This window comes from Ambystoma mexicanum, chromosome 2p, assembly GCF_040938575.1.
Source record: "Ambystoma mexicanum isolate Mex_15411 chromosome 2p, UKY_AmexF1_1, whole genome shotgun sequence".
Taxonomy (NCBI): domain Eukaryota; kingdom Metazoa; phylum Chordata; class Amphibia; order Caudata; family Ambystomatidae; genus Ambystoma; species Ambystoma mexicanum.
The window spans coordinates 1,360,475,803-1,360,493,457 of record NC_090923.1 but is presented as its reverse complement, the minus strand read 5'-3'; the positions used below and the strand labels follow the sequence as shown (position 1 = coordinate 1,360,493,457).

At 46.0% G+C, this 17,655-nt stretch overlaps 1 long non-coding RNA gene across 1 annotated transcript in view; it reads left to right on the top strand.

The window, feature by feature from the left end:
• The first annotated feature begins 6,024 nt into the window (after positions 1 to 6,024).
• The window catches only part of LOC138566052 (uncharacterized), a 298,613-nt gene continuing 286,982 nt past the window's right edge, over positions 6,025 to 17,655 (top strand). Inside the window, exon 1 of the long non-coding RNA XR_011301820.1 lies at positions 6,025 to 6,106. This is a non-coding gene — a long non-coding RNA (uncharacterized lncRNA). The remainder of the gene's footprint in view (positions 6,107 to 17,655) is intronic.

Below are 17,655 nucleotides of genomic sequence, written 5' to 3'. Positions count from 1 at the left end.
TGGAGCAACAACGTTCCACTCATAGAGCAATGTTACCTCTGTTCATCCACATAGGTTTAATAAGGACCCGATTTCATGAGATTCCGTGAACCACCTGACCATGTCCTGGTTTGCTTCTGAACAACTGTCTGTGCTCCTGGTCTCCAAGTGTAGTCTTCTTAATGCTGTCTTCTTGAAACAAGTCAAAAAAGGAGAGTCTTTCAGTCTCAGAAGTAGAAGTGCCTTACAGGAAACACAGATGAATCCGACAAAAGTGCCAGAGCCTGAACACCTTCACCAGCAATAGGGGACTTGAATTAAACCTGATGTGTTATCACTTCCAGTAGAGTAGAGCATTGTGAACACCAACTGCCAGCATGAGAGCTTGAAAGACCTTCAGTACAAACTAAAGGACCAAAGGCCAAAATAATTTACCTTCCTAATCTTCTACAATCCTAATACAAAATCTACTTTGGTTGTCTCGTCATGCACTCACATTATTACAAGCTGTATCCTTCCTTCTTTAAGAAGCCCACCACCATTTGAATTCAGCTATTTGTTTAATATGAACCCTCTTTTCCGCACCATATCACCCTGTCCCTTTTCCTTTCCTCAGTAGTATTTTACAGTCTGGATACACCCTGCGGGGAAACAAACAACCACTTACGAAAAAAGAATCTGTGCTTTGAGACCACTATGCTGGGAATTTGAAGTGGTAGAAAAGATCTCTAGCACAACAAAGCATTTTACGTCAAATTGGACACCATTATCTTTTCTTCCTGGAGAAACCTGAGCATAGAAGAGCAACTCTAGTTATATCTTGTTGTCTGGTCCCCTAGGTCTTCAGACACGGTAATGATAGGGTCTACTCCGCTAATATAGTGGCATACTGAATTCCATGATCTGACAGCCTACTTGTTGTTTCTTTTGTCATTGCCCAAAAACACCTAACACCATTAATTTAATTGTCGCTTTTATCAAGTGGGCAAAAAGGTGTGGCTCTTGGAAGATCTGCCGTTTCCTTTCTTTTCCTTCTTTGTTTCCCTTTAGTGTGCCCTGCATTCCCCTTTACACTACCACCTCTTGGTTCTGCCACTTCTGTCAGCCTGACTGGCACTGCCAGATCATCCCTTTGGTGATCAAGGAGATGTTGTAAACTGTATCTGTTAAAGAGGTCTTCATACTTCAAGAGCATGCTTGAGCACATCTCGAGTCCATCGCACAGCCATGCACGGAGAAATTCTAGCACCTGTGATGAATCAGGACAGTTCGTCGCTTCTCACCAGAGGGGAGCAACCCCCTTTGAGGCTAAGGAAGTAAGCCCACTCAGGAAGACCAGTCCTAGGGGTCTGGACAAAGAGGGACCTCACTGGGAGTGACTCCCCTCTCAGGGACAAGGAATCCCATTATGAAAAGGAACTCCCAGTCCAGCGTGCATTGCCTGCCTACATGGACATTTGAAAGTCTCTTGTTACTTCTGTTTTGAATCCACCAAATAATGACATTTGTTCAATCTCTTTGGCTTCAGGTAATGCTGGATCTCGCCTGAACTCCACAGTCAAAGAAAAGCGACACACCCCTTTTGTTTCCGATGACGTGCATACAACCGTGAGGAACGTGGCATGTAGAAGAGAGAATCCTATGCAGAGACGAGCCCCTGACGGAAATAAATCCTGGAAGGGCGGATTCATGCTAGACCACAGAGCCAGTGGTAGCTTGGGGAGCAAACGAGATGCTCACAATATGCTGGAAGGCTGGCGTCCTGACCGGCAACGAGGCATGCGCCAAGAAGGAGTCAGGCGTGAAGCAACCATCTTGTCTGGTGACCAGACCACACAGAGTGGGCCTGGGGCCTGGTAACCGATGCAGAGACCAGACTGAAGTTGAGAGAGCAAATCCCTGAGCCCCACACGAGAAGTACATTAGCTGCCGAGCTGAGCAGAGGAAGGGAAGCAAACACTCCCAAAAAGGTAACACCATAGAGAGGAGCGAACCCTGAGAATCAAGGCTGGTAACCCTTCGAGGCTGGGAGAGCCACAAGGGTTACGGGAACCTAACACAAGTTTTTTCCTACTATTGCTGCTTATTTGACTGTTTTTGGCCCTTCCAAGATGGCCGCCGTGGCTTTCTTTGTTGTGTGGGCAGGCTGTGCTGAACCACCTCTCCCTGTACTGCACTCCCATTGGTTGCTGAGTGTTTTCTTACATCCAATCAGGGACCGGCAGGCTTCAGCCGGCCCTCTCAGCAAAGCCCCACTTCCAAGGCCTCTGTCTGCTCCCTGTCCACTTCCGGAACGCTAATTGGGGTCCTCCCTGCACCTTAACCACAATGATGCTGCCACCTCACTCCTCTAAGAAATCCGGACTGCCTTGACTTTGCCACTTCCAGAACTATGGGTTAGTTCCCTCCTTATGGACTCACTTCTACTGCCTTTGACTATCACTGTTCTTTCTGCTTGTACTCCCATGTTGTCATCCTGCTGCGCAGTGCTTCCTAAAACCGTTTGCAAAACATAACAAGACAAATCTTGCTGTTTTTGCTTTGCTCTTAAAAGTCAAATCTTGCTGTTTTTGCTTTGTTCTAAAAAGTCAAATCTTGCTGCCCATTGTGAAATTCTCTGTATTTAGCTTGTATACTGTTTCTTCTCTGTAACTTGCCAGTCCAGTGACCTCACCACTCTATTTTGTCCCACACCTACCTGCCTTAGCCCCCCCAGTATCTCCATCCTCTCCTCACTTCCACCCCAATGGCGCTTTCTGTTTCTCCTATCTTCTCCAACTGCTTCTCCATTGACTATCCTTCCCTTCTCACTAAGTCTGGTAGGAAGAAGTTCAAAAAGGATATCTTGGCCTCTAACCCTGGTCTTCCTATCGCCGACACCTACTCCAACGCTTCCGCCAGACAGACCCTTACCGACATCCTCTTTGTCGTTCCTTCACCAGATCTACGGACTCCTCATATGGTCTCTGTGCTCTGCCCTATCTCCTCCTCTCCCATTAATGGTGGCACTCGCTGGGAAGTTCTCATTTCTTCCTTCGACTCCTCTAAAGTCATCATTAATGTCTACCTAAATGGCACTGTCATGGTCCAAGGCCCTCAGGCCAATCTCCTCCTCTTTGATAGGCGTTTCCCTCGCCTCATCAATTTCCTCTCATCTCCTGCTGTCCCCTCCTCTCCCCCCTTGGCTACCTTGCCCTCTCTCTCCTCCTCCTCCTTTGCCCCTCCTAGGGTTCTTTCTCCTCCGCAGGGCGTACCTCTGATCTGTACCCCTCCCCGGAAGGTCTTTAAGGCTGGCAACCTTTTTCATATTGCCACTCTCAACTCTCGCTCTGCCGTCAAACACTCCTCTGACATCTGCCACCGCCTTGAAGAACTAGACCTTGATGTCCTTGGTCTTACTGAGACACGGTTCACGGCCAGCTCTGTCACGAGCTTTGACACTCTCCTCTCTGATGGCTACAAGATCCTCTCAGCACCCAGATCCTCCCGGTCCGGTGGGGGGGTAGCCCTGATCTTTCCTGAGTGGATTCCTGCCTATATCATTCCCACTCAGACCTATTCCTCTTTGGAAGGCCTTGTCTGTAGGCTTTCTCTCTCGCCTACCCATTCTCTTACTGTGGTTACCATCTACCGGCCTCCTGGTCAAATCACCTCATTTCTCTCTGAGTGGGCAGACCTCTCTTCCTCCCTCCTGGCCTCTACCACTCAACTCCTCCTCCTCGGTGACCTAAATATACATTTAGACTCTCCTTGCTCCTCCTCTGTACTCTTCTGTGACCTCTGCGACTCCCTCTCCCTGTCCATCCTCCCCTCTGGCCCGACTCACTCTGCAGGGCACACACTCGATGTCTTGATCTCCTCTGACCTCCCCCTCTCCATCCCTCTGAACACTCCTCTCTCCTGGAGCGATCACTCCCTCCTCTCATCTCATCTCTCCCTCTCTTCCCCCCCAAGCCAAGCCTTCCCCAACACTGCCACCTACCTTCTGAGACATCTGGCCCATGAAGCGTGTGTCAGATGAGGCTTTTGCAGGCTCTTTCTCCCCCCCCCTCCAACTTTGGCTGTCTCACATCCAGACACAGCCCTGTCTCTGATCTACTCTTCAATTTCTGATACGCTTGATGTTCTTGCCCCTGTCATGAGGATCCGTTTGAAGTCCAAAGCCAAGTGCAATTCCTGGTATGACTCTGACCTAGCTACACTTAAACGTAAGTGTAGGGCAGCTGAGAGGAAATGGAGGACTTCCTGTTCATCCTCTAACAAACTGGCCTGTCGCCTGCTACAAAGGCAATACCGACTCTCTGTCCTCACCAAGAAGAGAGTCCACATTCAAGCTTGTGTCTCTGCGGCATGTAACAACTCGGCCAAACTCTTTAAAATCTGCAAGGAGCTGGCCAACCCTGCTGCAGTCTCTACCCCTCCTGTTGCCTCCCATGCTCTTTGCAATGCCCTTGCCTCTCACTTCATTTCAAAAACCCAGGACATCCTGTCCACCCTCTCCAGCCACACCCCTCCTCTTCCCTCTCCATCTGTGCTTGCTGATCCTCCTTCAGCCATCCTCCTAGCATCCTTCTCGTCCTTTCCTCATTTCACCCCTGATGAGGTTGCTAGACAAGTCCGATCTATGAAAGCCTCTTCAAAACAGGTTCATCCCTGTTCCTCTAAAACCATCAGGGACCACATTGACACCCTCGCTCCTGCCCTTGCTGATTTTTGCAACCACTCCTTTGCCTCTGGATCCTTCCCCTCCCCTCTGAAGCATTCCTTTGTGCATCCTCTTCTCAAGAATCCCACAGCTGATCCTTCTTGTCCAACTATCGCCCAATTTCCATTACTCCCTTTCTTGTCAAACTCCTGGAAAAGTTGGCCATCTTTCAGCTTCACCTTCATTCATATCTATACCCATACAGGCCCCCCTTTTTTCTTCCTGCACTTATCAGACCTACCCTGTATGCTGCCTTAAACCTAGCACTTGCAAATTGCTGGCTGCATTACCACTGTTTGTTGCCTTTATTATTTATTTATTGTTATTTATCTGTTTCTCCTCTGCTTCGCACTTTCCACTTCTCTCCCCTTCCATGCACTTTTCCCTTCCCCCCTTCCATGCACTTTTGCGTTCTCAATGTCACTGGGACTAGTAAGATCGCTGTTTTGTTCTCCCCTGTTCCCCTCCCTTTCCTTGTCGTGCTCTGAAACACTTGTGTACGAGCGCGATAGAAATAAAATATCAATCAACCTGAATCAAGACAAAGCAATCCTATCAGATGGCCAGAGGGCTTTGGGAGCCCTAGGAAACTGAAAGACATTGATGCTCAAGGCTGGAGAAGCCACAAGGGTTACGGCAGCCCGGAAAACCCGAATGGGCAAACGCTGCATCGAGGGCCTACTAAAACAAGCCTGATAGAAGGCCCAAGGACTTGGGGGAGTCCAAGAAACCCAAAATATAAATATCCGAATTGGCAAGAGAGATAACCTGGAAGGTTCAATTGTTTGAAAACAAGACAAGGACACGTTCAAACACCAAGTGGGAAGTGGCAGAGTTGTGTAAAGAAAACCTTGTCTTTACTGAGAGAAACTAAACCGTATGAAACATATAAAGACTGAAAACTGTGGCATACAGGGCCTGCAGAGAGGCTGAAGATCAATGCCAGATTACCAAATAGGCAAAGTAGGCACCGACCTATGGGCTCCAATCCTTTTAGGGGCCCCGCCAGTGCTTATTTTGTGCCAGTGTTTGCCAGGGCTGGACACTGGCAGTCTTCTTTCAGCACTTCTCAGCTGAGCAGGCCAGCTGTCGCCAGCAGCAGCAAGGCAGAGGCCTTGGTGCGCTGCACTGTGTTAGCATTCTTTTTAAAAATGATATCGGTCTCCCACCGCATTCGTGTGAATGCACCCTCCTGCTGTCTTTCATTTCAGGTTTTTTTTAAACTTGCGTGCCTGTGCATGACAGCCAGGGCCCAAGTGCAGACTCAGTGAGTCTAAGACACACCCTGGCTGGTGCGCACGGGCAGGCAGGAGCAGGACTAGTAGTCATCAGAAGCCCAGCAAGGCGCCGGCAGCCTCAAAAGGGAACCGGTTTTTTCGGTCCTCCCCATCCTCTGTGTTGGAGTCGCTCAGCTTGCTCTAGGTAGGTAATAATAAAACCAATTGTCAAGAGACTATTCAGTTTGTGGTGTGCCATAAACATTAGTTGTATTTGTCATACGAGACACGTTTCCAAGTAGCTGTGGTACATATGGCAACACTGCAGATGGAGGAGGTATTCCACGAGCAGTGCGCCTTTACAAAATGATGTCGTATATATCGATGGAGTTGAGCATGTAGCTGAGGGGCAATGCGTTGGTGCATAGGTGGGGGAGGAATGCTGGCAGGGAGTCATTCACAAAATATGGTGTACACGGAACCAGTGTATGAATTTGCTATTCATAAATTAGGCTGTTTCTCGTCAAGGTAGGGTAGGTATGGTAAGGTGAAAGTGCCCGTAGGTTGTCAAGGGTGCCCTGTTAGTGCTGCTACCCCCATGCCAGCTTTTGTATCATACAGGGAACACCGCCAGCCAGACATACTTTCAACACAGTCAGTGTGCCAATCAATGGGTTATTAAAGAATTGTCTATCCCATTAGATGCCACATGATTTCCAAAATCGATCCTCTTTTATTGCCTGGGTGTGTTCTCTTTTTCCTTCCCCTTTTTTTACTGGTAGTCTCCTCCGATCCAAATCAACCTGGAGGGGTTGGGACTCACAAGGTTGAATGTATTACACACCATAGAAGTTGGTAATTTCATTCTTATTCTGTCACTATTAGACAGGCGTTGTAACACCGCAACCTAGTTGAGAGTGCACAGTAGGCAGGGATAGTACCTTTGTTTCGCTCTATCCTTCTGTCTTCAGCCACAGCCTTGTTCTATTCCTTATTATTTTTTTATGAATAGACTTGAGTCCACCCCACAGTACAAACTTTTTGGGTTTGGTTTTATTAACTTGACCCTGTCTTGGGTTCTCTGTTAGCTGCTAGTAGCCTTAACACAGTTGTGTGTTGCCTAATCCTTTTGTGTGAACATTATCTACTAAGGGCAATACCCTGTCAATTTGTAGAATTTGCCCCATTGTTTGGTTATAATACTTTCAACACAGCCTGCACAGGGCCACAGTAATCTAATACAGAATGCTTGTTTTAAGCAACACGTCATCAAAACCTTTACTAGACGTTAATTCAGTTAACTGCTCAAATGGTGCCTGCAAATGAGGGTGTCAGAGGGGCATATAAATAATGGCAACTGCTGCTGCTTCTTTCCTGATGTACATAAGGTGGCTGGCTAGCGGTCCTTCTGGGAGGCAGCAGAGGAGGTTGCTGCAGTGCTGTTGTGGATACAAGCTGCTGGGATGAGGGGTCGGTGGCAGATCAATTTTGTCTAGTAAAATTGGTTTATTAAAATTGTTGTTGGGAAAATTAAAAACGTATTTGGAGATAAATTGCAAGGGGGGGCCTGAAATTTCAACTGCCTACGGGCCTCCACAGGGTTTAATCCGGCACTGCTGTTGATGAAATTTGAAAAACTTTCCTTGAAAACCTTTGTTTGGAAAGAAAACCAGGATTTGACGAACTTTTCTTGAAACCCTTTATTTGTAAAGGGAACCAGGATTTGGTGAACTTTTCTTTAGAACCTTTGTTCGAGAAGAAATCCACAATTTGACAATCTTTTCAAATCGGCTTCTTGGAGAAGAGTTGGGCCAGGCCGAAGCAAAACACAGAGGTTATTGCTCCGGCCTACTTCTTAAGTGGTCGGGTCAGTTAGCTGAATAGGATTTGGACTAAGGACTATTTTTTTTTGGACTTCGACGAGCACCATTAGATTTAGTTTTTTAGGCAGAGAACTTCCCTAATAGTGGTACGGCTAGACAGGCGTTTTTCTTTTCTTTTAATTAAACACCCTTGAACAGGTCAATCATTCCGAGTCCTTCTTCTGGTTCGCCACACACCACACAACGACATACTAGAAAATGCCTTCACAGAAAAAGTTCTGTATTACAGACAAGCTTTATTCTCACTTTCCAAGATCAGTAATCCATACGAGCCATTGCCAAGGTTTCAACACGCACCCATACTACCACATCAGACTCCCGCACCTTGTACCTTCCAAGTTGTTTGTCTGTTTCTATCCTACTTCTGCTGCATTTGTCCTCTCAATTCCTGGGGGGGCTATTTTCTATTGGATGCAAATTTTATGCAGGGGACCACCAAAATGTGCACTCATGAGTTACTACGTCATGCAAAGGTGGAGGGGAAAAGGAAACAATAAAGCACGCACACTAGCTCTTACGCTTTCATTTTACTTTCCATCTTGTGAAAAAGTAAATGCTGCCAGAAATGATGATTTGTAGACAGCGTTTACTAATGAATTCCTATAGAATCTGCCAGGTCTTAAGCAGGTGCAAAAGCAGACGGACTCCATAGTAATCATTTCTGGGTTACACTGCATGAAAATATCAAGCGGGGCAGAGGAGGTTAGCATGGCAGAGATCTCCTCTCGACTCTGTGCCACTCGTCCAGCTTATCACTGGAGAAAAATAGGGCAGAGCAGAAATGGGAAGCGGTATAAGCATTAAACCTCCCTTTTACGTGTCCATTTCAGGCTCCGCCCCATTTAAAATGAAGATGTTTGTTGTCTTTCTTTCCTTCACAGACCACAGTCTGGTTACCTCTGTCAAGGGACACAATACAGCACTATTCGGACAATCCTTTGGTGCAGTAATATCACTACGATGCTGATGGGCGCCGTAGAAAGCTAATTTGCATATGTGCCTTTTGACAAGGCCGGCCAAGTTTACTGGACTGGCAGGTGGGATGGCATTGCTTGCTAAAGCAGACACAGGGCCTATTACAAGTTAGGCGGTAAGTGGTAAAATTGGCAGTCACTTACTTACTGCCAATTTTACCACTACGCCAAATTGTGAGTTTTGGTTTTCAGTGGAGGATTTAAAAATCTTCCCACTCAACGCCGAAAAATCCCCATCGGGTCCAATGGACCCAAAATAAATGGGGAATTACACCACCACTCGTAATCAGGCAGAAATTCTGCCTGACCAAGTGGAGGTAACGGTAATTCCTCAGGGCTATTTACCTCTGAATTCCCGCCTAACTCGTAATGAGGCCCATTGAGTCTGCATTCAGGCTCCTTCCAGTTCATCTAAACAGTTTCAACCTGCTAGCATTTCCACACAGGGGAGGCACACCTTATGCCAATGCTGCCCATTGGGTGTTCTTATCATGCTCAAAGGTTAAGGCATTGAGCACATTCTTTGAAGGGCCCCTCCACCAAACACCGTCAGAAGGGAACAAAGTACACATCTCACTGATTTTCTGTTTACTGAGGAGTAAGGTCGGGGCCCATGTGAAAGGGTCTTAGAGGGGAAGCCTGCAAGTGTCCCCAGACAAGGACCAGGCACAAGGCCCTTCTCATCGCGTCCCACTCTCAAGCCGTGGGTGAGGTCACGCAGTCTTGATGTTTCCCATTGTACTTTAGGACTTGTAGTCCTGAATGTGTGATGTGTAAAGCACAAGTAAGAGTCCCAGGAGGCAAAATGTGCAAAACAGGACTTGATGTTCAGCTCATTCATGACATGAATCAACTCTTGTGCATCCATGCCAACGTGTACCATGATTCTAATGCAGGGCTTGTTTTTTTCTTTTTTGCATTCTGGGACTTGTAGTTCTGGATTTATAATGGAAAAACTAACACAGCAAGTGCCAGAAGGCACAGACAAACATTTCGAATTACATGAGGAATAGTCTCATTTATGCTGAGAAGATTGTGATGCCCCCTGGGAAACCCAAAGCAGGAGTCTATGGGCCTCATTACAACCCTGGCGTTAAGGGGTTAACGGCGCCGCAAAAGGTGGCGGCGCCGTTAACCCCTTAACGCCTGATTACGAGGTCCCTTTGCGGGTTGGCGATTTTAACGCCTGCTTTTTCCTGGCGTGAAAAGCCAACCCGCAAAGGGACCTTGGTGCTAAGTAGGGTGCCGCAATTTGCAGCACCGTACTTAGCGCCTTCCCCATTCCCATTGAGCCCTATGGGGCAAAAATGGGAAAGGGGAAGGGCCCATGGTGAATGGGGAATTACCGCCCTGCCAACCTTGGAATGGGGCGGTAATTCTGCCCTTCACCATGGCGGACCCCGGCATGGACCATGGTGCTAATAGTCCCGGGAGGATAGCTCAGCGGCAACGTGCGCGTCTTGGAAGCAAGACGACACGAAGCAACAACAGGTTTCGATCCCTGGGTCCGCGCTTAGAAACCACTGGGTGTTTAAGCGCGTTATAAATATGTAACTAAGGCAAAAAAATAAAAATAAAACGCAACTAAGAAAAACAAACAATTCCTGTAACAGCGCCTCGATGCCTGCGGGCTGTGTGAGCGCTTTATAAATGTAAAATAAAAAAATCAAATAAATAAATGGTTTAGCGCCGGGGTCGTAATGAGGCCCTATGGCAATTAAAGAGAATTCACCTGTGGGCAAAGGTCACAGATGGATGATTACAGGGGGCATGACTAAGCACATTGAGTTTGCAAGATTATAGAATCCACAGGTGCCTCTGAGCTATTTTTTTTAGATAAAATAATTCATACAACAGATATCCTAAATATTGTTAAGTGATGACCTTTGAATTTGCAAAATTGTCATTATTGATGGTGCCCTCTACCACAGGTGCCTCTGGTAGTAACATCATTTCGTTACAATATAAAATGTGTAGTAATTGTTTGTGTATGTTGGTCTTAATAACGCAAATATAAAAATGAATACTAATGTTCCCCAAAACAAGATGATTATTTAATTCAGAATGCGTCCTGGCTGCCCCCTGGCTCTCTCAATGCCTTCCGTAATTACCTCACTACGACACAAGGAGCTCGAGCGTTCAGTCGTGATCCTTTGAGTGCCCTTTACTGAAAAGCTTTTAATGGCGGCATGTATGTTTCGCGTCCTTGAGAGCGTGTCTAAGCGCAGAACGTCTACACCGCAGTCATCGTGCTGTCTAACACGGTGACTGCCTGTCCCGCTGGATCCGGCTGCATCTAGTTCTTCCCGGTTCTTTTTGCCCTATGCGTGGCGGCCAAACACAGCTGTGCCCAATTGTTCTCGGTGGCTTCTGTAGGCCAAGAAACAGCCAGGTCCCGCAGCAGGTGACTTCATGGAATTTTGTACACAGAAACGTGAGGGCAATCACATACGTCATGTGTATGTGTCCTTTTCTCAACTTTCGCCCTATCTTCCCCACCACCAGGGTCGGCAGAAGATGGGGGCGGTAGAAGGGGGTAGGGGAGGGCTGGCAGGGTTGGACTGGAGCATACAATTGTCTCTGACACCAATGAAAAAGTGGCCCACAGGTGCAAACGGCAATTCATTCCTTTTGTGATAGACTGTTTGAGTAGTACCCAAGGGGGTGTTTTTTTGATAAAATGTGATGAAAATTGAGCATTTTAAACAATATTTATTCATTAACACTGGTCAAAACTACTATCCACGTGGTGAAGTAACTTATCAAACTAACCCACATGGGCTATGAAAGTGGCTCACATAGACCAAAAAAAACTGGCCCACACTCGCATTTTGTGTTTTGGGTTCGGGCATTGACCTTTTGCCCGATAAGCCAACCCGCGCCTGGGATGGAGGGATGTTCGGTGGTGGACTAGGAGGGGGTACTCGTGTGGGCGCATTTCAAAATAATGCTTGGAGGGACCCCCACACCCACTTGCGCAATAGAGTAACTTTGCTGAAAATGTTGGGAGGGACATGACATCTAAATGAAAGGGGCCCTGCCAAATGAGTGGGACAAAATTGTGTGCCACAAAAGTTGGGGACAGAAACCCTTGTCCCCCCCTTAAAATTACACCCAAGCCTTACATACAGCTGCGTAACCCTGTCCGAAGCAGTTGTATTGTGCGTAGATCCTAACGGATGTTTCCTGATGCACACTTCAACGGCGGATTTCCCGGGTTTTATTGTTGAGGTTGCATACATGAGCCCCAACTTGAACTTCATTAATCTGAAAGCATATTCGCTGCCCCACACTATGTATCTGAAAGCAGGGTGAATTATGTCTGTGATGAGTTAACACCTTAAAAAGAGTTTCAGTCTGTGCAAGTAAACATTTAAAGTGACACAACCTTTCGTTTGTGAAGGTTGATACCTCTTTAGGGAATATTTGATTTGATTTGATTATTTATAACGCGCTCAGGACAGACTCAACCGTATAAAGTCGCAGTTGGTATTAACAAGAGATAACTCAAATAGCCAAAAAGAAGGGCATCCGATGTTCTATAACAAGCAGCGTAAAATAATCCCTCCAGTCAAACCCCTTCTGTTATTTAAACAGAAAGGTCTTAAGGGCTTTGCGCAACTGAAGAAGCGTATCGCAAGCCCTGATCTCCAAAGGCCTACTGTCCCAAAGTATCGGGCCTGCAACTGCGAATCGTCTATCTCCTCTAGAAACACATACCGATCGGGGAACGCTCAGGGGGAGCTGGTCCTAAGATCGGAGTGTCCTTGACGGTTGGTGGCGACAGATTTTATCGCTCAGATAAGCGGGGGCCAGATCATTAAGACATTTAAAAATGAAGCACACCACCATGCATTTAATGTGGTCTTCCACTGACAGCCAATGCAATGTTCTGTGAAGAGGGGAGGTGTGGGCTGATTTGCCCAGGCGACCTACCAATTGTTTTGCAGGGATGCCCATCAAAAGACTATTGCAGTCATCCAAGTGGACATTCGTTAAACCCCCACCACCATCACACGATCCACGGTGAAACTGACGAAGTATGCACAGCGAGTACAAGACTGCCTGGACCTTTGCAGTAACCTGTGCCTCACTTCCAAGATTCGCATGCCAAAAACAGCCTACATTTTTAATCTTGGAGGCAAATTGCAACTTTATCACCGAGAATATTTGGGGTCAGAGATTCTTTAGCGGTCAAGACAGACTGTATGCTCATACCATCAGCTCCACCTTACAATTTCAGTCTGTGGCAAAACCCCAGATAAAGCAATGGAGGGATATAGTGAGTAGCTGCAGATTATCACGGAACTGGTTTATTTTCAGCTGCACCGCAGAACCAAGGAATACCGCCACTGGGGAGCTGAAACCCTAAATGACCACTTAAAAAAGCTATTAAGCTTTCTTTGCCAGTGATACATGAGGCAGCCATTCCAAGGCCCCAATGCCAGCCTGCCCACCTCACTTGATGCCTGCTGTTCAATTGCAATCTGGTACACCGAAGATTAACAGAAACACTGCGTTGTCGCCAGTCTTCTCCGTATTACGTACTACATCTTATGTTTGACAGTCTGGCTGTAAGATAGCTCACAACACACATAACTGTGAAGTCAGTCTAGAATTGATACATTTTGTACAGCTGCTTACCTTTTCCCAGTTTCCTTTTCACCCCCCAGATCATGGTATGGATTACAAACTGGGAATGTCCAAGACCACACCACTACGGTAGTGATGTGAGCAGTATAAAAACCAATTTACAGAACGTAACTACATGGACCTATTTGATGCTGGCACTTGAGGGTTTTGTAATTGACCAGCAGTTCCAATCAGTGTCATGCTCACGCATTTGTTGCACAGAGGTGGGAGACACAGTGTAAAGTCTGCTTCTGTATCGCCTATTTCATCAACTCTGCATGCATCTCCACCAGCATTGAATTTTAAAGCAGGTGGACATATATACATTATCAAAAGGTCAGGGAAATGACCATGTCATCTGGCCCCAAGGACCGGTCTCAAGCTTCCTTAGGCAGCGTATCGGTGATGCCAGAGCCAGACCTACTCCAGAGATTGTGTGAGAGAGCTGAGAAGGACCCCTGTTCCTGTGTCTCTGGTACACATACAGTGGGACAGGTGTACCTTGGTACCTCTTTCGCTATCCCCGTACCTGCCAGCCTCTATCCAGGCTATGTCTCTCTTTGTAATCTTTTAGGTGGTCCCGCAAGGCTGCAGAAACCAAGCAACACGACTACAAGTACCACAATGCACCTGCGTTCGATGGACAAGACCGGCCCAGAACAGGAGGAAAGAAGTGGTTGCTCTGGTACAAACAGAGTATCGACCCACATTCAGGAGCCGAATGGGAGACTCAACACCTACCACGCAACCTCATACTGACTACAGCAGAGGAGTTGAACCGCAGCAGTAGAGCTGGAACGAACAAGGAATGACAGTTCTAGGGTAAACCAGGAAAACACTCCTCATGCCCTTTTTGGACAAGAACTTACAGAGTGTAGGAGGGAACAAGAGGGCAAACAATGTTAGAGACCTCAGTGCAACCTGGACAGAAATAGGGACTGAAAAGGGCATGTGGCTATAGACCCTTATGAATACTTCCAGGGAAAATATTTTCCTCGAGAAGAGGGAAGAAGTTGGGAATAGATCAGAACGAGTAGCTTAAGGGAGATTTGAGAACATTCTAGACAGATAGGGCAGGGCTATTAAAAAGCTGGGGGAGTCAGCCTGAAGTGAAAGGTGTTCATATGTAGTAGAAGGAGGGGAAGGAGGACCAATAGACCAAAGAGGGGTGTGCAGCAGATGGGATAGGATGTGCAGGAGAGTTTTGACATGACTGAAGAGAGCAACTATACAGTGTTGGGATAGTGAGAGTGGTACCAATTGTGTTGTGTGCATGGATATGAAGGAGAGCGAGACACAGAGAGTGAGAGTGAGAAAGAGGAGTACGAACAGGAAAGGTAAGAGTGAGTAGAGATAGGAGGTGTGAGAGGGGCTTCGTCAAGGAGGGTGGAGCAGAGTGGAGATAGGGAATACAACGAGGAGGGGGAAAGGGAGAGGAATAGTTAAAGGGCAAGCAATATCAGAAGGGTGGGGAAGAGAAGAGATAGGGGTAGTGAGAAGAGTAGTAAGAACAGGTTGGAGGCAGAAAGTGGGGACAAGTGAACTGAGAGAAGCAATAAGACCAGGAGAGGGAAGGAGGGTAAAAAAGCAGAGTTAAAGGTGGCATAACAGACAGAGAAGAGAAGAGACAGGAGGGAAGAAGGGTAGGGAGTGAAATACTGTTTCCAGCGGAGGGGTAGTAGTAGTAGTTTGTCATTTATATTGCGCCTTTATTGTGATCTTAATTTACATCTTTCCTCTACTCACTGTTTCCTCCCATTTCTTGCCATTGTTGACTCCTATTGTGTTTCTGCTCTTCTTACCCCTCCATCTCATGTATCTGGATGCTGTCTGGATCTTATATGTGTATCACTACTATATACTTCCTCTGTTCTGGCTCAAGCTATTTACTCTTCTAATCATCATCGCTTATCTTTTTCTTTTCTCCCTTCTTCTCCGCTAACTAAACCTACATGTCTTGACCAAGTCCTACTTACTTTCCTCGGGACCGTCATGCTTTCAATACTCCTCTTTTTGCTTCTTCTTGTTTTTCCAGTCTTCCTTCTCAGTCTCTGTTTGCTGCTCTATCTGCTGATGATGTGGCCAATGCTCTCTCCTCTTTGCTTTCTTCTTCTTTTGATTCTCTTCATCCAACTTCTTCTTTTATTCGCCCTTTGGGAAGCCCCCTCAACTATGGCTCACTTTCCGTCTTCGTTCTATGAGTCAAGATCTTCGTAGTCTTGAAAGACGCTGGCGTAAAGCTTAATTTGACTCAGATCTTTCATCCTTTTCTTCCTATCATGCATTATATGATGAGGATCTTCGGGCAGCTAAACGCTCATGTTACTTTCATCTTGTATGTGCTCAATCTGCCCATCCTTGGCATTTGTTTCAGGCACTGTCTCGCCTTAATTCTCCTCCCTCCTCCCTCCCCTGACTGCTCACTTAATTCTACCCTAACTGCCTCACACTTTGCTTCCTACTTTTCTTCAAAAGTGGCCACTTGTTGCGCTGCCATTGTTCCGTCTTCTCTTCTTCTTCTTCTTCCACCTCTTGACTTTCTTCTCCCTTCATTGTTCCGTCTTCTCTTCTTCTCCTGCTTCAACTATGTTGTCATTTGTTTCCTATTTCTTACTCTGATACTTTGTCTGATCTAACTCATGCCCATCCCACAGCCTCTCCGTCTGACCCTATTCCTTCTTCACTTATACCAAAAGCCCATCCCTCACTGATCTCTAACCTTACCACTCTTTTTACTATCTCTCTTCTTACATCCAGTTCCCCCTCTTCCTTTAAGCATGCCCCAATTCTTCTTATTCTCAAAAAACTCTTGCCAGACTCTTCTCTGCTGGCAAATTTTCATCTAATCTCACTTCTCCCTTTTCTTTCTAAGATGGCCAAACGTCTTGTTCATTCTCAGGTTTCTGTTTTTGTCATTGAAAATGCTATCCTTCCTTGTTTCCAGTCAGTTTTCCACCTTCTTCACTCCACAGAAACTGCTCCCCTCTCGGTCTGTGAATCTCTTCTCTCTGCTCGCTATTCTAAACACTCCTCTCTTTTTATTCTACTGGATTTGTCGGCTGCCTTCAACACGGTGGATCACACTCTCATCTTAGCTTCTTTCTCTTCTTTTGTTTTTTCTTGCTGTGTCTTATCTTGGTTTCGTTCCTATCTATCTAATCGCACTTATTCAGTAACGTGGGCTGGGACCTCTTCTAATGCCTACCTCTTCTTCACAGAGTCCCTCGGGGTTCCGTTTTGGGACCTTTCCTCTTCTATGCGGATGGTACACAACTCTTTCTGTCTTTTTCACTCACCCTTTACGTCTTCTATTCATGACAATCTTGTGTCTTGTCTTTCAGCCATCAAAACGTGGATGTCTGATCACTTTCTTGTCCTAAATATTACCAAGACTGAAGTCCTCTTTTTCCGGCTAACACTCTTCCTCCTCCATCTCCCTCTTCCCCTGTTTCTTTTTCTCCTTCTCTCTTCCTATTGCTGACTCTGCTCCGAATATTGGCCTCTATCTTGATACTAACTGATTGTTCTCTAATCATATCTTGATTATGTCTCTTTCCTGTCAGTATCACCTCTTCAATATTAAGAAAGCTCGTCCTTTCCTTACATTTGATGCCACTAAACTTCTTATTTCTTCTTTAATTTTCTCACACCTATTCCTATTCTACTGCTATACTTTACTCTTTGGTCTTCCTGTTCCTCCTCTGGCTCCACTAAAATCTGTTTTTAATGCTTCTATTCTTCTGCTATATTTACTTTCTTATATTTGGTTTATTCAAAACCTTTACAAAACCACCTTAAAATATTAAACCAATAAATATACAGAGAGAGAGAAAAGAGGAAAAAACATTGTAAGAACTAGAGGATAAGCAGCAGAAAATTTTTGTTACATAAAGCATTACTCAGTTCCATGTTTTTACATAAAAAAAACGTTTGAAACAGACTTACTGCAATTGTACATTCATAACTGTTACAAAACGAGTGAGAGCTATAATCAAAGCATCGTTTTCACCCCACATGAGTCTTGATCCAAAAATGTTTCTGGAAAACTCAGTTTCACAAATGTTGTCACGTCCAAATATTTTGAGCCGCATAGGTTCTAAGTGGGGATAGATGGTTGCCAAGTGTCTCAAAGTTTCCAGATGAAAAGAGTTGGCGCAAAATCGACAAGTCGTAGTTTATTCTATAACCAATTATCCAGCCCAATGTTTAGTGCATTCTCCAGTTGAGAAATGGTTACATTTGAATCTCATGTAAAGTGCCTGTGC